This window comes from Engystomops pustulosus, chromosome 7 (assembly GCF_040894005.1).
Source record: "Engystomops pustulosus chromosome 7, aEngPut4.maternal, whole genome shotgun sequence".
Lineage (NCBI taxonomy): Eukaryota > Metazoa > Chordata > Amphibia > Anura > Leptodactylidae > Engystomops > Engystomops pustulosus.
Window position 1 is genome coordinate 166,882,738 of NC_092417.1, and position 23,409 is coordinate 166,906,146.

General features: G+C 44.3%; 2 protein-coding genes across 2 annotated transcripts in view; one reads left to right on the forward strand and one right to left on the reverse strand.

Moving 5' to 3' along the window:
* LOC140071277 (transmembrane protein 263-B-like) overlaps nt 1-23,409 on the reverse strand; it is a 110,944-nt gene that overhangs the window by 67,758 nt on the left and 19,777 nt on the right. The gene's annotated exons all lie outside the window — the stretch shown is intronic.
* The window catches only part of LOC140071275 (embryonic protein UVS.2-like), a 43,663-nt gene continuing 37,035 nt past the window's right edge, over nt 16,782-23,409 (forward strand). Inside the window, exon 1 of the mRNA XM_072118832.1 lies at nt 16,782-17,082. The gene's annotated coding sequence lies outside the window, so the exon portion shown is untranslated. The remainder of the gene's footprint in view (nt 17,083-23,409) is intronic.

Genomic DNA, 23,409 nt, shown 5'->3' on the forward strand with positions numbered 1-23,409 from the left:
CATTTCTAATTATACCAGGGCACCAATATAAAATAGCAGGTTTCCTATCTGGAGGTTTCTGAGTCGGCGTTCGTAGAGAGATATTTGCTTTTAATTATTACTTTTGCACTTATTGCCTTTAATTATTACATTAAACAAAGGTCTAATATCTTCCTGTGATTCATCCCTTATTTTTGGTGTTTTTCTGAATGACTGTTCATGGTTTGTACCATTCATGAAGTCATTCACAATGGGGCACATTTACTTACCCGGTCCTGTCACGATCCTGCCGCACGTTGTCCGACGCTGATTCGGGTCCGGCGCGATTCACTAACATCGTGCGCCCGAGTTCCTGTACGTCTGAGCTCCGTCGGAGTTCACCTTCTTCTTCCTGGTGCATGTGAGTGCTTCATCTTGCGACACAATTCTTTTTTAAATCCCGCGGTTTTTCCGAATCCGTCGGGTTGTCCAACAGCCACGCCCCCCCCCCCCCCCGATTTCTTTTGCAAACAAGCCAGCGCCGATGCGACACAATCCGATCGTGTGCGCCAAAAACCCAGAGCAATTTGCCGCAAAACGGAAATATTCAGGAAACCCAACGAAAGTGCGGCATTCGGACCCTTAGTAAATGAGCCCCAATGTGTAGTTCTTAGCTTTGAAGACCAAGACTGGCCACACCCTCCAGACCCCCAGACCATAAAAGAGAGATAAACAGTTCCCATCCCTTTGTATATTGTATGACGTGGACTGAGATATTTGGCTTGAAAGGGTTGAGTAGGAATAAAAAAAATTGATTACCAATCCTTAGGATAGCTAATCCATGGCAGATCAGCCGGGGTCCAACATCTGCCACCACAAATGTTTGAGGGATACATGTAGTCTATTTCAGACCCTCTTTGGTGTTGACTTTAACTCTTTGCTTAACGTAGAGCACATTCTAAAGGAAACAAGTATTTAGAACTTCTATTGAAGCGAATGGAGAGAGCTGCGCATGCGCGGACACCACTGAAGCAATATACAGCAGCCATGGCAACAGACAGGACAAATAGGGGCTTCACACATTAGTGCTCTCCAGCTATAAGCCTATAATGGCTGAATTTTATGGTGATTTGGTGGAAGAGTTGTCATAGGCAAAGGAGTCTGGAAAAATCTCCTGGTGTCCAGGGTAAGTTTACTTCCCCTGCTCTGGTTCCCAGCTCCTGTGGTCTTCCATAGGCATGTGTGGACCTGATCGGGTTCATCGGGTTCAGCTGAAACCAACCTGAAAGTTCGGGTACCTGAAGGCTTATCCCTACCGGTAATCAGTGCTGGCACCAATCGTGGGTGTAACGTAATTGGGAAGCAAAGACCCTGGGGAAAATGCTGGCAGGTTTAAAACCCATAAATGTTGCTGGCACCAAGTGTTACCAGGGGCAGGGGGCTTCTGGCTGAAGTTTGGGTTCGGGTCCGCTTAACACTAGTCTTCGGCAACTGGGCTTGAAGTGGTGGGAATCAACTTCCTCTACATCACAAAAGGATATATTGGTGGAGGTGTCAGTGCCGAAGACCGGTAGGTCGCCTCAATGATGGAACCATGAGCTAGGGGAAGGCTAAAACACTTTCTTTTTTTTTAAGTCAGTTGTGGCCGGCCCCCAGGGGGTTTTCCAGGATTCCCAGAAAAAGAGGGAACATAAGTTTTACCATTCAAAGTAGAGCTATGCATTATGGGACACAAACATTTCTTAGCTTGGAGCTCCAGGAACATCAAATCCTCCCCTAGTTTATAGAGATTCATTTCTTCTAATCTTGGTGTCGTTGCACTAATTGGGGTCCCGACCTTGGGGTGCAGGAGATGTGCTCACACAGAACCCAGGAGCCTGAGGCCGCGTTCACAAGAGCCACTTAGATTCACGCACACCGAAGGGGAGCTTCTCCCAAACGCTAAATCAAAATGGTCGTGTTCAGGAACCAGCAACATGTGTTTTACCAGTAACCAATGCAAAATGCTTGTTTCCGAATGTTAGGTCTAAATACATCTGGGAGTAGCAACGCATTGGGGCAGATTTACTTACCTGGTCCCGTCCCGATCTCGCAGGGCGTTGTCCGACGAGGATTCGGGTCCAGCACAATTCACTGAGATTCCGAGTTCCTGCATGTGTCGCTTCTGCGCCAAGGTCCGTCGGAGTTCACCTTCTTCTTCCTGTTGCATGTGAGTGCTTGATCTAGTGACACAATGGGGGTCATTTACTAAGGGCCCGATTTGCAGTTTCCCGGCGTGTTACCTGAATATTTCCGATTTGCGCCGATTGTACCTGAATTGCCCCGGGATTTTGGCGCACGCGATCGGATTGTGGCGCATCGGCACTGGCATGCACGCGACGGAAATCGGGGGGCGTGGCCGAACGAAAACCCAACGTATTCGGAAAAACCGCCGCATTTAAAAACCGAAAATGTGTCGCTTGGGAAGCGCTTACCTTCACCTGGTCCAGCTCGGTGTATTCCGGCGCGTTCAGATGATTTTCAGCGCATCAGCGTCACCTGGTGGACGGCGGAGGAACTACCTTCATGAATCCTGTCCGGACCCGAATCCTGTTCAGAGAACGCGCCGCTGCATCGCAAATGGGCCGGGTAAGTAAATCTGCCCCAATGTGCCCTATTGTCCTTGAATTGGATTTCTAAACACAATTCAAACGTAATATGTAAACGCCGCCTTAGGGCCCCATAAGACATCTCCTTGCCATATTAGGAGACCATATGAGTGATCCATTATAGATGAGGCTTTGAATAGTTGTATTGTTTCAGGTTGCCCCTATGCGGGGGCACAAATCTTCACATCCCAATCCTCACCCATAACCAGAAAAATTTCCTCATCTTTAATCAGGGCCCATTATGGAAGGTTACGGAGGGGATGATGAGGACCATGAATGTTCTCGGCTTGAGGATGTTTTTTCTTAATCTCCCCCTCACAACTCTTATTAACCTTTGTGATCTGTGGAGGATTTGCAGAGATTTTCCTCCCGTTCTGTGACCGGCTCTGGGGCTGACACTCGAAGTCTTGCTCTTACTACAGTCAAATTACCAAAATTTAATTTTAATATCTGGTCAGAAGACACAGCCGCGCATTATCCGGTTAATTAACCTTCGCTTTTCAATATTCAATCCGCTAATATGCTAAATTCTGGATTGTACGACCTGCCGTATACATGTAATAGCTGACCATCTGACCCTAGTCCGGCATACTTACAGGGGTCGGAGAGGTCATCAATATTAGATTGGTGGGGGTCTGACGCTCGGGACTCTGCAGATTAATGGTAGGGGGCTCGGTGCTTGGATGAGCTGCGCACAGTACAACAGCTTTGCTGCACTAACCTGAAAAATTGCCCAGGAATATTGCGAGACTAAAAATTCTCTTTTAACCATCAACTCCAACTCTGTTATAGATCTTGCGAAACCGATTACAGAATATTTGGAATTTTCTCTCTAGCTCCCACCATTCACGAGCAACCAGTGTATTTACAATTTTTTCTCTCTTAAAAGTCAATTAGGCGGAGCCAGGCTACATGTTCCATTCCAGGACCGCCCATCTGACATTAGAGAGCCTATTTAGCATAGGGGGTATACAAATTGAGCTAAATAGGCTCTCTTTTATCAGATGGACGGTCCTGGGCTGAAGCAGACAACCTGACTCCAATTATTTGACAGCAGAAATCAGAAAACTTACACAGTAATGGGGGCTCAGTATCTGGTACTGAGATGGGGGCATTGTGACTTACACAGTAATGGGGGGCACTGTATCTGGTACTGAGATGGGGGCACTGTGACTTACATAGTAATGGGGGCTCTGTATCTGGTACTGAGATGGGGGCACTGTGACTATGGGGGCTCTGTATCTGGTACTGAGATGGGGGCACTGTGACTTACATAGTAATGGGGGTTCTATATATGGTACTGAGATGGGGGCACTGTGACTTACATAGTAATGGGGGCTCTGTATCTGGTACTGAGATGGGGGCACTGTGACTTACATAGTAATGGGGGTTCTGTATCTAGTACTGAGATGGGGGCACTGTGACTTACATAGTAATGGGGGTTCTGTATCTAGTACTGAGATGGGGGCACTGTGACTTACATAGTAATGGGGGTTCTGTATCTGGTACTGAGATGGGGGCACTGTGACTTACACAGTAATGGGGGCTCTTTATTTGGTATGGAGATGGAGGCACTGTGACTTACACAGTAATAGGGGGCACTGTATCTGGTACTGAGATGGGGGCACTGTGACTTACAAAGTAATGGGGGGCACTGTATCTGGTACTGAGATGGGGGCTTTGTGACTTACACAGTAATGGGGGCTCTGTATATGGTAATGAGATGGGGGCACTGCGACTTACACAGTAATGGGGGCTCTGTATATGGTAATGAGATGGGGGCACTGCGACTTACACAGTAATGGGGGCTCTGTATATGGTAATGAGATGGGGGCTTTGTAACTTACACAGTAATTGGGGCTCTGTATCTGGTACTGAGTTGGGGCACTGTGACTTACACAGTAATGGGGGCTCTGTATATTGTAATGAGATGGGGGCACTGCGACTTACACAGTAATGGGGGCTCTGTCTATGGTAATGAGATGGGGGCTTTGTGACTTACACAGTAATGGGGGCTCTGTATCTGCAACTGTAATGGGGCACTTTGATTAGCGCAGTGATGGGGGTACCAAGGCTGATACTATGATGGGGTACTGTTACTTACACTGTTATGAGTGCTCCATAGCTAGTACTGATATGGGGCACTTTTATTAGCACAATTATAGGGTGCTATGGCTGTTACTATGATGGGGGTACTGTGACTGACACGGTCATGAGGTCTCCATAGACCAAGTTGTGGAGCCTCTGTATTAACACATACTATGTTACAGGCTTTGGCTGTACTATGGCTGGCACTAAAAAGGGGGGCACTGTGACTACCATAATGATGGGGGCTCTGTATCTGGCACTAAGAAGGGGGGCACTGTGACTACCATAATGATGGGGGCTCTGTATCTGGCACTAAGAAGGGGGGCACTGTGACTACCATAATGATGGGGGCTCTGTATCTGGCACTAAGAAGGGGGGCACTGTGACTACCATAATGATGGGTGCTCTGTATCTGGTACTGAGATGGGGTTTTGTGACTTACACAGCAATGGGGGCTCTGAATCTGCTACTGAAATGGGGGCACCGTGACTTACACAGTAATGGGGGCTCTGTATCTGGTACTGAGATGGGGGTACTGTGACTACCATAATGATGGGGGTCCTATAGCCAGGGATATGATGCTTAGACCTGTAGATCATGTCCTGGCTGTAGTAGACACTTATAATTATTCACTGAAAATGGAAATGATGACCAATATCTTCTGCTGGACTGTGTCACGCTATGGACATATAATAGCGGAATTGTACACAGAAACAAAACCGCTCCTCTTCGAAGTGAACTGGAAAAAGCCGAATGTGTATATATTTGCAAAAACAAGTCTAAACCCCCTCCCCCCTCATCATGACGACCCTCCGGCTGGTAACACAGGGCTCTTATACACCCAGACGCTACTTTTTGTTCTACAAAGTGGCGCGTGAAGTCATCGTCTGCCTTAAATGTGCGGTTTCCATTTCTAGATCCGGCGGAGCGCCTCGTAGCCGGTAACTAGCGCTTATTTTCTCAGTGTGCACCTTAGATTACAAAGTGCAGGACCTGCGGGCGCCTGGAAGGACTCACAAAGTTTCTACCAAAGTCACTTGTGTCAGAATAACTTCGTAGAGGCACCGGATGGAGAATTTATATTTTTTATTTTGGCACTTTATGGTATATTATATTATGGTATATTATTTAGGTATATAGCGGTAGTATTTCCATAGCATGAGTACACTGTATTGTATTATTATAGCGGCATCATATGGGAGTATTTTTTTCAATGCGGTATGGCGGTATTATTTAGCCACAATGGGGCTCATTTACTAAGGGTCCGTACACCGCACTTTCGCCGGGTTTCCCGAATATTTCCGTTTTGCGCTGAATTGCCCTGGGATTTTGGGGCACGCGATCGGATTGTGGCGCATCGGCGCCGGCTTGCACGCAACAGGAATCGGGGGGGCAGGCCGTCGCACAACCTGGCGGATACGGACAAACTGCGGAATTTAAAAACAGATTTGTGTCGCAAGATCAGCACTTACATGCACCGGGAAGAAGAAGGTGAACTCCAGCGGACCTCAGCGCAGCAGCGACACCTGGTGGATATCGGGCGCATGATGTTAGCTAATCGTGCCGGACCCGAATCCTCCTCTGACAACGCACCGCGGGATTGCGACGGGTAAGTAAATGTGCCCCAATAAGTCAGTGCTGTGAAATACAAGGCAGTGTATTGTGGTATTTTATAGGTACCAATAGGTAGTACTGTACTGGCACCGTATGGAAGTATATGGAATTGGATGCCGGTATTATTTAGCCACGAATAGGCCGCACCGCGTGGTCTCTGTGTGGTGGTATATGGCAACGTATTGTAGTATTATGTAGGCACAAATAGGTGTTGCCACAAGAGCACTGATAGAAAGATTTTAAAGTAACATTGTATGGCGGTATTACTCAGGCGGTGCTTTGTAGGCCCTGTATGAACATATATGGCATTGTATAGTGGTATTATTTAGGCAGTGTTGGGTGGGCACTGCATAAGGGTATATTGGTGTATGGATGTTTTTATCAGACACAAATGTGTGTACTGAATGTTTGTGACACTGTATGGAAGTATATAGCACTATATGGCGGTAATCTACACTGCACAGTATTGCTGCGAGGATTTGGATGGAAAAAGGGATAAAAATGAGTGTGTGGTGGCAGACTCCATTATATGGTATGGATTCCTCCCAGTACGCGCGGCGCCCCCCTCAGCCTTCAAGCTTCCTAAAAAGTCATTATTCAGACGGTGTCAGCCGAGCAGAAAGCATCACACAGGGATCTCACAGCCGGGAGCGGCGCGGGAAATTATCACTTTAATAGTTTTCACTTATTCTGTTCTTTTGGGGTTTATTTAAGATATAGTCTTCTCCATGTCACAGAGAAAGACGTCTCCGAATCCAGGGGAGGCGCAGTATTAATCACATTACTCCAGCTCCATGGGATATTATATCCGGGGACCAACAACAGGAAAACTACCACTGTCAGAGGCCGAGACAGATCATAGAGAAAAATGGATGGATAGATATGATATAGATAGATAGATAGGAGATAGATAGATAGATAGATAGATAGATAGATAGATAGATATGAGATAGATAGAAGATAGATAGATAAATAGATAGGAGATAGATAGATAGATAGATAGATAGATAGATAGATATGAGATAGATAGATAAATAGATAGATAGATAGATAGATATGAGATAGATAGATAGATAGATAGATAGATAGAAGATAGATAGATAGATAGATAGATAGATAGATAGATAGGAGATAGATAGATAGGAGATAGATAGATAGGAGATAGATAGGAGATAGATAGATAGATAGATAGATAGATAGATAGATAGGAGATAGATAGATAGGAGATAGATAGATAGATAGATAGATATGAGATAGATAGATAGATAGATAGATATGAGATAGATAGATAGATATGAGATAGATAGATAGATATAGATAGATAGATAGATAGATAGATAGATAGATAGATAGATATGAGATAGATAGATAGATAGATAGATAGATAGATAGATAGATAGATATGAGATAGATTGATATGAGATAGATAGATAGATAGATAGATAGATATGAGATAGATAGATAGATAGATAGATAGATAGATAGATATGAGATAGATATGAGATAGATAGATAGATATAGATAGATAGATAGATAGATAGATAGATATGAGATAGATAGATAGATAGATAGATAGATAGATAGATAGATAGATAGATATGAGATAGATAGATAGATAGATAGATAGATAGATATGAGATAGATAGATAGATAGATAGATAGATAGATATGAGATAGATAGATAGATAGATAGATAGATAGATAGATAGATAGATAGATATGAGATAGATATGAGATAGATAGATAGATATAGATAGATAGATAGATAGATATGAGATAGATAGATAGATAGATAGATAGATAGATAGATATGAGATAGATAGATAGATAGATAGATAGATAGATAGATATGAGATAGATAGATAGATAGATAGATAGATAGATAGATAGATAGATACAAAGAGCTAATAATGGTGGGTGCAGGCTTCAATGAACTGGGCTTTAGGTTCCTCAAAAACATATTAAAAAAATGAGCAGTACTCCAGAAAATTAAGGTGCAAAAAATGTGGTCTCTTTATTCCATTAGTGACAGCAGCGACAATTTGCCTCAATCTGATTGACAAAGGCTCCCATAGCACTGCATAGACGCAAACTGGTATTGGGGGTACAAAGAACCTCCTTCTTGCGAACAATTGGGTGTCCCAGACATTAGATCCTCACAAACAGACAAGTTTTCCCCTATTCTTTGGATAGGATAGGATCTCAACTGTCAAATGGGCGGAGCTGGGCAATCTGTTCCAGCCCAAAATCAGCCATCTGAAATTAGAGAGCCTTTTAACATATTAAATACAGAACTAAGCTACATAGGCTCTCTACTGTCATGGGTGGTCCTAAGATGGAGTAGACAGTCTGACTCCGCCCACTTGACAATAGAGACCAGCAAATAATGACATTGATTGCTTGAGAGCTGCGGGGGCTAGATAGAAAATTCCAACTACACTAGAATCAGTGGAATACTGCCTATTAACAGGGGTGGCAAAATGTTCCCTTTAAGCAGCTTTTTTATACACCTACATAGCCATCGTACATATTTGCCCTCTATAAACCTGAATTCACATTCTATAAAACACTTACATCTTTAACATCTTAACCTTGAAGAGACTAGTGAATATGAAATGACATGTTTCCCTCCGAAAAAATAGAAGCACAAAGCGCCTTCTCTTCCTATCATTATAACGTCCTTTATGTTTATAATATACCACTAATATCCCCATCATAATAATAATAAGTCAGAAAAAACAAAAAACAGAAAATTACGGCCATGCCGCTATAGATTATGACACTTCCATCCCCGTAAAAAAAAAAATTAGAATTTAAGAAAGGACAACCCTCTGAGTAATGCAAGGGATGGGATGGGATGGAGTGCTGCATTACTGCTGTGATTGGCGATACTCACATAGCGCTATGGGGGTCATTTAGTAAGGGCCCAAATCGCGTTTTTATGGTGGATTACCCAAATTTTTCCGTTTTGCAGCGATTTTCCCTGAATTGCCCCGGGTTTTTGCCGCACGCGATCGGATTGTGTCGCATCGGCGTGCACGCGACGGAAATCGGGGGGCATGGCCGAACGAAAACCCGACGAATTCGGAGAAACCGTTGCAGTGTCGCTTGGCACGTGCTTACCTGCACTCGGCCCGGCTTGGTGAAGTTCAGTGCATTCCGATGAACTTCAGCGCAGCAGTGACTCATGGTGGATGTTGGAGGAACTGCCTTAGTGAATCCCGGCCGGAGCCGAATCCTCCGCAGAGAACGCGCCGCTGGATCGTGAATGGACCGGGTAAGTAAATCTGCCCCTATGTCTCAAAGAACATCTCAAATATACAATCAATACGGGAAATAAAGCAACAGTAAAACTGTAAAATCCTTCAATCATCTCCCATCGTACCTAGGGGGTGATGCTTCTTAGTCATGGGAGGGGCTTCCTGTGCTCAGTGCCGCCCCCGCAGAACACTGCTCATTGGAAAACCAACTATAGAACAGTATAGGAAAGGGGGGTAAGAACTGTAATGAGGACATTATTATAATAGACAGGTATATAAAGTTGACCATGAACTTTAAAGAGGCCACACGGTGCAGACACTGGCACATATTGATCTCAGAAATCTCTTCACAGCCCTACACATCATCAAAGTTTCCCCTGCAACCGCCATGGTCTCTATGTTATTTCCGTTCCGGCGGCAGCAGTCACCTCGGCACAGCGGGAGATTCACGTATCTGCTGCAAAATGAAATGATTCAATCCATCTGGCAGCGCTGTGTACAGTTCTGACTGAGACATAACCGCAGCTGATTTAACAAGTTCTGCTCACCCCCCAGTCTGACTGGTACCGTTCCTATGACCTCCGCTACCTGAACATTACCCTACCGCAACCTACCCCACATCTAAGAGAGGCAACAAGCAGCTCATCCTCTGTCAGGCTGATAGCATTCATGTAGCCATTTATTTCATCCCATTCCATTCTATATTACACCAATGTGTCCCCTGCTCTTCTAATCTCCTGGCAAAACAGCCGTAACAGCGTTGGTCAGCCTACGCTAGTTGTGTCCTCCCCAACATGATCTTGATTCAATACGACACAGCAGCAGTACCAGGAACAGGCACAACTACTGGGGAGTACCAAGAACACACATAACCCATACAGAGTCCCAGGAACAAGTATTACACAGCACCAGAAACACACATAACCCATACAAAGTCCTAGGAACAAGTATTACACAGCACCCGAAACACACACAACCCATACAGAGTCCCAGGAACAAGTATTACAGAGCACCAGGAACACACACAACCCGTACAGAGTCCCAGGAACAAGTATTACAGAGCACCAGAAACACACACAACCCATACAGAGTCCCAGGAACAAGTATTACACAGCACCAGAAACATACACAACCCATACAGAGTCCCAGGAACAAGTATTACACAGCACCAGAAACATACACAACCCATAAAGAGTCCCAGGAACAAGTATTACACAGCACCAGAAACACACACAACCCATACAGAGTCCCAGGAACAAGTATTACACAGCACCAGAAACACACACAACCCATACAGAGTCTCAGGAACAAGTATTACAGAGCACCAGAAACACACACAACCCATACAGAGTCTCAGGAACAAGTATTACAGAGCACCAGAAACACACACAACCCATACAGAGTCTCAGGAACAAGTATTACAGAGCACCAGAAACACACACAACCCATACAGAGTCCCAGGAACAAGTATTAAACAGCACCAGGAACACACACAACCCATACAGAGTCCCAGGATCAAGTATTACAGAGCACCAGAAACACACATAACCCATACAGAGTCCCAGGATCAAGTATTACACAGCACCAGAAACACACACAACCCATACAGAGTCTCAGGAACAAGTATTACAGAGCACCAGAAACACACACAACCCATACAGAGTCTCAGGAACAAGTATTACAGAGCACCAGAAACACACACAACCCATACAGAGTCCCAGGAACAAGTATTACAGAGCACCAGAAACACACACAACCCATACAGAGTCCTGGAACAAGTATTACAGAGCACCAGGAACACACACAACCCATACAGAGTCCTAGGAAAAAGTATTACACAGCACCAGGAACACACACAACCCATACAGAGTCCCAGGAACAAGTATTACAGAGCACCAGGAACACACACAACCCGTACAGAGTCCCAGGAACAAGTATTACAGAGCACCAGAAACACACACAACCCATACAGAGTCCCAGGAACAAGTATTACACAGCACCAGAAACATACACAACCCATACAGAGTCCCAGGAACAAGTATTACACAGCACCAGAAACATACACAACCCATAAAGAGTCCCAGGAACAAGTATTACACAGCACCAGAAACACACACAACCCATACAGAGTCCCAGGAACAAGTATTACAGAGCACCAGAAACACACACAACCCATACAGAGTCCCAGGAACAAGTATGACACAGCACCAGAAACACACACAACCCATACAGAGTCTCAGGAACAAGTATTACAGAGCACCAGAAACACACACAACCCATACAGAGTCTCAGGAACAAGTATTACAGAGCACCAGAAACACACACAACCCATACAGAGTCTCAGGAACAAGTATTACAGAGCACCAGAAACACACACAACCCATACAGAGTCCCAGGAACAAGTATTAAACAGCACCAGGAACACACACAACCCATACAGAGTCCCAGGATCAAGTATTACAGAGCACCAGAAACACACATAACCCATACAGAGTCCCAGGATCAAGTATTACACAGCACCAGAAACACACACAACCCATACAGAGTCTCAGGAACAAGTATTACAGAGCACCAGAAACACACACAACCCATACAGAGTCTCAGGAACAAGTATTACAGAGCACCAGAAACACACACAACCCATACAGAGTCCCAGGAACAAGTATTACACAGCACCAGGAACACACACAACCCATACAGAGTCTCAGGAACAAGTATTACAGAGCACCAGAAACACACACAACCCATACAGAGTCCCAGGAACAAGTATTACACAGCACCAGGAACACACACAACCCATACAGAGTCCCAGGAACAAGTATTACACAGCACCAGAAACACACACAACCCGTACAGAGTCCCAGGAGCTGGTCTTCTTATATTGGGTGAAAAATCCTTTTGGGTTTCTTAAGGCTCAAGTGCCTAAATGCAAACACATTCTCTAGTTTCCCTCCATGTAGTGTACTCCTTGTCTACATCCCTGATAGATAATTGTATTATGAAGTTTGATGGGTATAATCTATAACCCACATAAGGGGAAAGTAGATCAGCGTCCATGATCTTTGCCAGTGAGATGGATCTATTAGATTCTACCTAAGAGGCCCGATATTTAATCAGAACCATCCAGTCTACAGGAGCTGAGGCTTATCTCCGAAGGACTTAGTGGCCTCGTTCATCATAATATCTACTTTATTCATCATAGGTTACATTGTCAGGTGAATGAACTCGGTAAATGTCAGTGTTTTTTCCGCACGTGGCGGCTTCTAGGCGCTGGAAAACAAGTATGACATTTCTAAGATCATCGCAAGCCCGGAAAATGCAGTGAGCGGAGAAACGCTCCGGCAGCGGAGAACCATTAATTATAAGAACTGGTGAACACAACCGGGATGGACTCCACGCCACCATAAGAGCAATCGCAAAAATGTACTGGCCATGTTCCAGCCTGCCCTACAGACCCGGTCAGGGCCGTTAGAGGGTTGTAGGATGCCTTACAGTGGACCATCAGTATTCTGACAACGAAAATGTGGCAGCATTAGTCCAACACAAGGTTTCTCCCAAACTGGAATGGAGTTTCGGTTTAAGTTTGGCCATGCAATCGGGACATATCTGGCAAATAGACGCCCCTAGCCGCCCATCCGCAATATGTCGCCCCGCCAAACCCAAACTTTGGGTCCGCTCATCCCTAGTTATAACCCACAGAATGAAGTTACCAAGCAATGTATCTCCCACATTGTGACCAGGTAGTTTCGCTATCTGGCCGGTAAATCTCCTGACCTCAAAAATATTTTTACTCCCCATATTAAAAGGAAGTATTGGATTAAGGGAACCTCTAAGCCACCCTATTTTTAAGTGCCCTCAACTGTTGCGGCTGCTATTTTTAAATACCATCTACTATTGGTGTTTTTGAGAGTTTTCCCTCTGTTGTGACTGGTGTTTTTGAGTCCTGCCCTTGTTGTGACTGGTGATTTTGAGTCCTGTTTGGTATTTTTACTTTATATCTATGTTTTGAACGATAGTTTTGAGACATATTCCCCCTTTGTGGACAAAATTGTTGAGTTTTTTTCCCCTCCTGTTGTTGCAAGAATTTTTGAATTTTGAATGTTGTGTTGGCCGAGTACAGTCCTTCTGTTGAGCTGGAATTTTGGAGTGCTACCCCCTTTTGTTGTCATTTTTGAGTTCCATCTTCCAGTTGTTGTTGTTGTTTTTTTAAGTACCATCTAGTGTTGAGTAAACCTGAACCGCAAAGTTTGGTATGTATAGAACTTTGAGATTTCATTAGAAGTTTGGGGCCCCGTTCGGCTCAACCCGAGGTACTTGTGATCGGTGCTGGTGATTAACCTGCAGAGGATCGTCTCTCTTGATGATGTGTTCCCCCCCAAAATGGCGGTGCACACGTATCCCCACTGACATCCACAATTGGTGCCAGAAGGATCACAGGTGTTACTGGTTGGGGGTTCCGATAGGAACAGGAATTTAAAACTGAGGTACGGCTGAACCCAAATTTGAACTCATCACTAGTTCTATCCCTGTTGTGGCTCGTATTTTTAAGTCCAACATCCTGTTGTGGTCCTGTATTTTGGACTAGCAACCTTTGGCACAAGTGAAGAGGTCCAAATGGACTAATAAAGTTTGCCGAGGGGCTGCCATTCGGAGCCTGAAGGCCTTAAATTTAGATATCAGTATCATAGATGGCACCTAATTGGTGCCGGCCCTATTAAACTACAAAACTGTATGGTGACCAACTAGTTAAAGTAATAAAACGCTATCAAAACGTAGCTCATGCCCGATACCGGTTACAAATTGCTTCGTCCAAGCCTGAATGCTGCTTAAAATGCTCACCAATAAATATTCTGTTCAGCCAGTCCATTAAAAATTGTTTAAAGTCCCATGTAGAGCGCGATGAGGCAAAAGTGGCGATTCATCAGGATTTTTATATTGTTCATCCGACAAAGCAAAAAACACGTAATAATAAACTGATAAACGGGCCAGGAAGGTAAAATTAATATAAAATAAAAAACACCATAAAATGTACAAAAAAAACATAAAACAAACAGAACAAGCGGTTACTTAGAATGTGACTATGATGAATGCCCCTCCTGGAATTTCCTTAGAACAGACGCTCCTTAGAGAAGTCACTTTTGTTCATAATTTATGATTTTAAAAATAAAAAAAACTACAGATTTAGAATATTACAAGGTACAAAGACATCATTAATAGGAGATGTAGTAAGTAAACATTGTGTACTATAAAATACTGTATGTGACTGCTCTTTCACCACCAGAGATACAAAAACATTATTATGGATGCAAGATAAAGGGGATCTGCCACTACAATGCTGCTGACAGTGTTAGGTACTGGCCCTAAGGGTATGTATAATTATACCTTGGTGTAGCAGCAGGACTGTAGAATATGGGTTGATATTCCTGGACTGGGGGAGGGTGTCCTCACAATGAAGTGCTCTGTGCTCTCCAGTGTTAGCTATACTACCTGGAGAGATGTGTAATTATACCTTTGTGTGTTGTTAGTAGCAGCAGGACTGTGAAATATAAAACTATATTCCAGAACTGGGTGTGTGTCCACACAGTGCTGTGAAAGACATCTACCACCAGGAACAGGGATTGTAAAACAAGTACACTGACATACTGGTGTGTGCCTCCGCTGGCAGGGTCCAATCTTATTTAAGCTTCTTATGACCTTGATTAAAATAAAAAAAAGGCTTTAAAAATTAAAAATAACCCCTCAGGCTCGTTTACGTAATTTTAATTGCCTTTTTTTTGTAAAAATTAGGGCATAAGAAGCTAAAAGAAGAGCAGATCCTGCCAGAGGGAGTACACAGTAGTATGTCAGTGTGCTAGGTTCACAATCCTTCATGCCCTTTAAGTATTGGCCCCGGACAAATGTTTAATCACGGTCATGTGATGTCACACAGGTGCATGGCTTGTTATTCATCTCTGGTTATGTGATGTCACACAGGCGCACGGCTCATTATATCTCCGGTCATGTGATGTCACACAGGCGCACGGCTCATTATATCTCCGGTCATGTGATGTCACACAGGCGCACGGCTCATTATATCTCCGGTCATGTGATGTCACACAGGCGCACGGCTCATTATATCTCCGGTCATGTGATGTCACACAGATGCATGGTTCGTTATATCCCTGGTCATGTGATGTCACACAGGTGCACGGCTCGCTATATATCCCTGGTCAGGTGATGTCACACAGGTGCACAGCTCATTACATCGTTTGGTCAGGTGATATCACACAGGTGCACGGCTCATTATATCCCTTGGTCAGGTGATATCACACAGGTGCACGGCTCATTATATCCCTTGGTCAGGTGATATCACACAGGTAAACCGTTGCAAAAATGGAACTGTAGGTCGATCCCCTTAGAGACAAGGTTATCGGGTGACAAGTAAAATAACCGATCCTTCAATAGCTTATAAATCAAACTTGGCACTCATAAAGTCCATGAATAAAGTGAAAAAGTGGAGGTCATTTACTAAGGCCCGATTCGCGTTTTTGTGACGGGTTAAACAAATTTTTCCATTTTGCGCCGTTTTTCCCTGTATTGCCCCGGGTTTTTGGCGCACGCGATCGGATCGGCGCCGGCATGCACGCAACAGAAATCGGGGGGCGTGGCCGAACGAAAACCCGACGGATTCGGAAATACCACCACATTTTTTTAAAAAAAGTGTCGCAGGACACGCGCTTACCTGCACCCGGCAATGGATCGTGAACTTCGGCGGACCTCGGCGGACTGGTGAACGTCGGATGAACTGCCTTAGTGAGTCGCCGGAAGACCCGAATCCTCCGCAGAGAACGCGCCGCTGGATCGTGAATGGACCGGGTAAGTAAATCTGCCCCATTATTCCGAAATTCAAGTAGCAATCCAAAAATAACATGTGACGTTTCAGTCTAAACATAGACCTCCATCAGACTTCCTGCTGCGGCACAATGCCGCCAATTTACTTTTTCATGTATTTTATATATTTATATAGGTGCCAAATTTGATTTGGTCACACAGGTACAGGAGTCACACCGGCTTTCGCCCCGAGTGGTGGCAGGGACCTCTATCCTTTTCGGTCCATGAAATATGGCCGACATCCGGTGTTGAGTTTGCGTATTGAAGGAGGCCTAAGATGGAACAAAGCAGCAAGGGTAAGGAATAACCATAGCAACGCATCCGACGTCACACACAACAACGACACAGAACACTTCAATATTATAGAAGAGACTTTAATAATTCCGACGAGGGGAAAAGTTGAAAATGAGATTTGTGTTTTCTGGTGGTAAATACCCAACGATTGTTCTTCCCGCTTCTTATTAGGAGGTGCGTCACATGGAAGTCGTGCTCATTTCTGTGTAGGAGTCACTTTGTGAAGCAGATGAGGAAGAATTTTAAGACGTCTGCGAAGGAAGGAGGACGTGGACTTCTGAAGGTGTCGGAACCATGAAGCGCGGGGAGTAGAGTCTAAGACGCTGAAGCTTCTCTCGTAGCTCCGGATTGTAAGTATGAATAATGTTACACAATCAGTAGTCACATAGTAATATTTATACAAGTAGAGTCAGACAGAGGGGGCGAGTGACGCCTGTGACGCAGTCCTCAAACCCCAGGAGCTGAATTCGTGGGTCCCCATAAAATAGGATGGTGCTCACGTATCTATCAAACAGTCGAGAGTAGGGGAGATGACACACTCTACGCACTCCATCTGCTGTGTCTGATATCACGTCATCTCCAAACTAAATCTTTCCAAATGTGAACTTTTTTGTGTTTCCGATACTACCCTAATCTACTAACTTTCCCAAACTTCATATTTCCATTAGCCATATCTCCCAACTTCGAGAACCCCCAAAAGAAGCCCAATTAATCAGCTTATCTCCAAGACTCCAAGAGTGCTGCACCACTCCTCTGGAATGCGCTACCATAGACAATCTGATGAATTCCTGATATCTACCGTAACAATATTTACTCTCCGTGCCCTAAATCTTGCCTCTTCATTGTAGGGTGCTTCATTTCGACATATTGGCTCTCTACAAGGTAAATGTTGATTCCTCCCCTGTTAGGATCATGTCATCACTGTGCTCATGTCACCGCCTGTTCTATAGCTGAGCATGCATAATGGAAGAAAGTCAATCAATATTAGAATGATGGGGTCCAGCACCCAGTGCCCCATTAATCTGTTATTAACAATGTAGCTTCAGGATTGGTCATATCCTTGGGATCTGGCATATTTAAAGGCTCAGGCTCAACTACACAAAGCAGAAGATCCATATACAAGCAGTCCCCGGGTTACGTACAAGATAGGTTCTTTAGGTTTGTTCTTAAGTTAAATTTGTTTGCAAGTCGGAACTGTATATTTTATCATTGTAACTCCGCCCCAAATATTTTTTGGTCTCTATGACAATTGGATTTTAAAACTTTTGGGTTATCATAAGAACCAGGATTAACAATTAATCTTAACTGTAGACGCCTTTGATAACTGTTACAGCTGTTTATTGTAGCTGAAGGCTAAAGTACAGTAAATTACCAACATCCAGAGGTCCGTTTGTAACTAGGGGTCGTATGTAAGTCGGGTGTTCTTAAGTAGGGGACCGCCTGTATAGAGATGGGCAGGATTACTTTTTAAAGTTCCAGTTTTGGGTGCATCCCGCTGGCCCCTACCTACAAGCCATGGCTGTGATTGGCTAGTGGGAGGGAGGGGACACCTCTGGCCAATCACAGCCACGGTTAGTAGGTAGGGACGTCAATTTGCCGGACTGGCTGCATGGCCGCCAATACGACAATATCCCGGGATGCACCTGAACTTAAAGGGGTTTTCCTACAAAACAAGTTAGGCCTAACTTGCTGATCGGTAGTGGGTCTCAGTGATGAGAATCTTCAGTACTGAGGGGCTCTCAGTGATGAGACCCCCACAGATCACGAGAAGAAGGGGGGGGTACCTCCGTTGGATCCCTTGTCACTACCCAAGATGACTGGAGCAGACAGCCGCGCATGTCAGTTCTGTTCCATTTATCTCAATAGAGCTGACGGAGATTACTGAATGCTGTGTTCTCGTGATCTGTGGGGGGTCCCATCACTGAGACCCCCACCGATCAGCAAGTAAGTGGATAGGGCCCAACTTAATTAGTGGGAAAACCCTTTTAAAGTTTGGGTCCGCTCATTTCTATTTCATATACTTCAATAAGGGCTAATCTGTAGTACACCCGAGCCACCACTACACAGTGGATGGAGCTGTCTGCTTCTGACTCCCACCACTATATAACCTCAAAACCCAAACAAGCAGATCGGTAGGGGAATCAGGTGTCAAACTCTCACCAATTCGATACTGATACTGGTCCATCCTACGAAGAGGGTGAACTTCCCCTTTAAATTTACTGTTGACCTGTTATAATGAATCAAACTTTAGACCAGGTAAAACTTTTAGGGGGTAATGAGAATCAGACTGTAAAGTCGGAGCTCTAGAAGAGATTGGCAATGACTATACCCGGTGTAAACGATGGGCAAACCGCGTCGCCCTCATCAGTATGCAGAGGATCATTAGCCATTGATCAAGAAATTGGGTAGCAGAGGTCAGCCATCACGGGGTTAAAAGGGAAGGCCCTCGACGCTCTCTTCCTCGGTCGTCCCTGAGAAATACAGCCTGTAATTAATTTCTAGAGAAATGAGAGCGGGCATGCCTCCGCTATTAGCACAATTACATTTCTTTAGGGAAACCAATTAGAATGCTGAATTATTTGCAGAATCTTGTTTTCTGGCCAAATACGTGAGATCGCACCAATTAGATTTCCTTCTGTCAATCCACTAACAAGACTCCTCTGCCGCCACTCGGGATTCTCAACGTGTGATCCGTCCTGTAAATTGACCGAGCAGGACACGAAAATTGATATATAACCCGGCTCCGAGTCCCAAAAAAATTCACTGATATTAAACTATACATTATTAAAGGGATGTTCCGGGATTATATATCGATCGTCTGTCCTTAGTTTTGTCACTTTTGCGCTTGTATTTATTTGTATTATATAAATAGACCTCAGCATTCATGGAAGTTTTTATATTGTGCACTGAACACAGCGCCATACACTAATTAGTGGCTTTATGTGGTACTGCAGCACAGCCCCCGTTCACTTGAATGGGACTGAGCCATGATCAGACCAAGTGACTGACAAAGGGGACGTCACTAATCGTGAGGATTTCCTCAGAAAAACTTAGATTTCATAAGAGTCTATGGAGAGGGGAGGGGGAGCTGTGAGTCACAGCAGGTAGGTCTCCTCCCAGTAAATCAGAGGGAACTACATATTAGCAGACAGAGGAGGCTAATGATGAAAAATGAGTTGTGTGAGACATATTCTGCTTATTGTAATAGCCTACGAATCTTCAGTACTGAGGGGCTCTGGTAATAACCCCCAAGAGCCCTTCTGACTCATTAGCATAATTCTAAGAGTTGATTTTTGAAGGAAGGTGGTCGTGGATAACAAATATAAAAAGATATCACAGTCACGGTGTCTGGATCTATGAGTAAGTGTCCCTGGTTTATCATGATGGATTTTGGTGGATTTTGATTTCCTTTAAGGAGGAAGGACATTTCACCATCTTCACCAAACCCAACAATCAGTATCCTTTTATAGACATTATTCCACAGATTCTGCCATAATTGGAAATTTCTCTCTAGCAGCACTCACGATTTCTGAGCAATCAGTGTGAATATCTTTGCTTCCCTATTGTCAGATGGGCGGAGCTAGACCATCTGCTCTGGCCTAGGACCACCCATCTGACAGAAAAGAACCTAATTAGTGTAGATTCAGCAACTATGTTATTAAGTCTGTTGCGGTTGTGGGCTGGATCAGAATGCTTGGCTCCACCCATCTGACAGTAGGGGTTTAAGACAAAAGTCTCCCATCCTCTTGTTCGGTGGACGTCACAGTGGTCAATCTCCGAGTAATCTGATAATCCGGCCATAACAGGAGATAGGAGAGGAGATGATTCATTTGAGTAACATAACCTTTCACCTTTCCATCTAAGCCCTGCCCCTTTGTCAAAATAGTGTCCCCAAAATTGCAATATAAACCACACAAGGCAAAACAACCGACCCAATCGGAATGGGTTAAACCCACCGAGGAGCGGGGAAGGTCTGAAGCACAAGAAGAAAAACACTTGAATTAAAGACGGCTCTAATGTCCTCTTACTGTCACCCACTAAGTGCAGAAATTAGCTGAGGAGAACTTCAAGAGGAATACTGAATTATGGGATATGGGACTCTAAAAAGATTTTTTGCAATTGATATTTATTACAGGATTAACTGTGAAAAAACTGCAAAGCAATTCCCCTCTAGAAACAGCGCCACCATTGTCCTTAGGATGGGTCTGGTATTGCAACTTAGCTCCATTCATTTAGCAAATGTGGGCCTACAGTCACTATGAGCGGAGCAGTTTTTGAGAAAAAATAAAAAAGGTTTTTTATCCAACAATCATCTCCAACATCCACTTTAAAGAAAGACTTCCTCAAAGAACAAAACGCAGAATCACCTACATCATATGATTGGCGCTGAGCCCCTGATCGATTTGGCGATTTCATTTGAAAAATCCGTCCACCCATTCCAAAAATATGGCCCCGGGAACTGTAACGGTGAATAAGTTCATAGTAGCCAAGGGGGAGGTAACCTTTAATTTTCATATAGGACACACCCCCAGGGCGATAACTGACATATTCATTTTGTAGCACCATAATCTTTGGAACAGGTGGACGGATTTTTACAATAAAAGTACCAAACCGATCGAGGTAACAGTAGAAATCATATGCTGTAGGTTATTCTGCATTTTCTCCAAAAATGGGTCCAGGATTTAGTTAGAGCCTGGGCCCATCGAACCACATAGATGAGAATTGGTCTTCTCCATTAAAGTTCATGGAGGCAACACCCAGCCACATTTGGTTTGACGTACCAGTAGGGGAATCCTGTAGAATATTGTTGAGAGAGATGAGGGTCCTGTAGAATATTCCTAAGCAAGGAGGGTGATGAAGAATATTCTTTAGCGATGAGGGTCTTGTACAATATCTCTGAGTGATAAGGGTCGCGTAGAATATTCTTGAGCGATGAGGGTCCTGTAGAATATTTCGGAGCGATGAGGATCCAGCAGAATATTCCTGACTCTTCCTCCAAATTAGATTGTCTTCTGCTGTATCTCACGGGTTCAGGATTAAGTTAAAGCCTGGGCCAACCCAGGGATTTTCTTTGGTGCGCTAGTTTGACAACAGATGACTAATAGATCTCCAATTTCTGCTTCCACCCAGTCATAGTGATGGAGGACACTGGGCATGCTGAATGACCACCTAATAGAAAGAGTTCGTTGTGTTTCATAATACCCTTACGACCCAGAGATGAACGGACTCCAACCACATAGATGAGGGATGGTCTTGTCCATTAAAGTTCATGGAGGCAACTCCTGGACACATGTTGTTGGTTTGATTGAACAGTAGGAGAATCCTGTAGAATATTCTTGAACGATGAGAATCCTGTAGAATATTTCTGACCGATGAGGGTCCTGAAGAATATTCCTGAACGATGTGAGTCCTGAAGAATATTCTTGAGCAATGAGAGTCCTGAAGAATATTTTTGAATGATGAGGGTCCTGTAGAATATTCCTGAGCGATGAGGTTCCTGTAGAATATTCTTGAGCGATGAGGGTCCTGTAGAATATTCCTGAGCGATGAGGGTCCTGAAGAATATTCTTGAACGATGAGAATCCTGTAGAATATTTCTGACCGATGAGGGTCCTGAAGAATATTCCTGAACGATGTGAGTCCTGAAGAATATTCTTGAGCAATGAGAGTCCTGAAGAATATTTTTGAATGATGAGGGTCCTGTAGAATATTCCTGAGCGATGAGGTTCCTGTAGAATATTCCTGAGCGATGAGGGTCCTGTAGAATATTTCTGACCGATGAGGGTCCTGAAGAATATTCCTGAACGATGTGAGTCCTGAAGAATATTCTTGAGCAATGAGAGTCCTGAAGAATATTTTTGAATGATGAGGGTCCTGTAGAATATTCCTGAGCGGTGAGGGTCCTGTAGAATATTCTTGAGCGGTGAGGGTCCTGTAGAATATTCTTGAGCGATGAGGGTTCTGTAGAATATTCTTGAGCGATGAGGGTCCTGTAGAATATTCTTGAGCGATGAGGGCCCTGTAGAATATTCTTGAGCGATGAGGGTCCTGTAGAATATTCTTGAGCGTTGAGGGTCCTGTAGAATATTCTTGAGCGATGAGGGTCCTGTAGAATATTCCTGAGCGGTGAGGGTCCTGTAGAATATTCTTGAGCGGTGAGGGTCCTGTAGAATATTCTTGAGCGGTGAGGGTCCTGTAGAATATTCTTGAGCGATGAGGGTCCTGTAGAATATTCTTGAGCGATGAGGGCCCTGTAGAATATTCTTGAGCGATGAGGGCCCTGTAGAATATTCTTGAGCGATGAGGGCCCTGTAGAATATGCTTGAGCGATGAGGGTCCTGTAGAATATTCTTGAGCGATGAGGGTCCTGTGTAGAATATTCTTGAGCGATGAGGGCCCTGTAGAATATGCTTGAGCGATGAGGGTCCTGTAGAATATTCTTGAGCGATGAGGGTCATGAAGAATATTCTTGAGCGATGAGGGCCCTGTAGAATATTCTTGAGCGATGAGGGTCATGAAGAATATTCTTGGGTGATGTGGGCAAGTAGCGGGAAGATGAAGGTATCTTGGACCAGGTGGATCGCCCTCCTGATCAACAGACATTCAATGACTGCTCGAAAATTGTTGCTCATGGTCCCCTATGCCCACAATGATGTTGTAGGTGCGCCCAATTATCT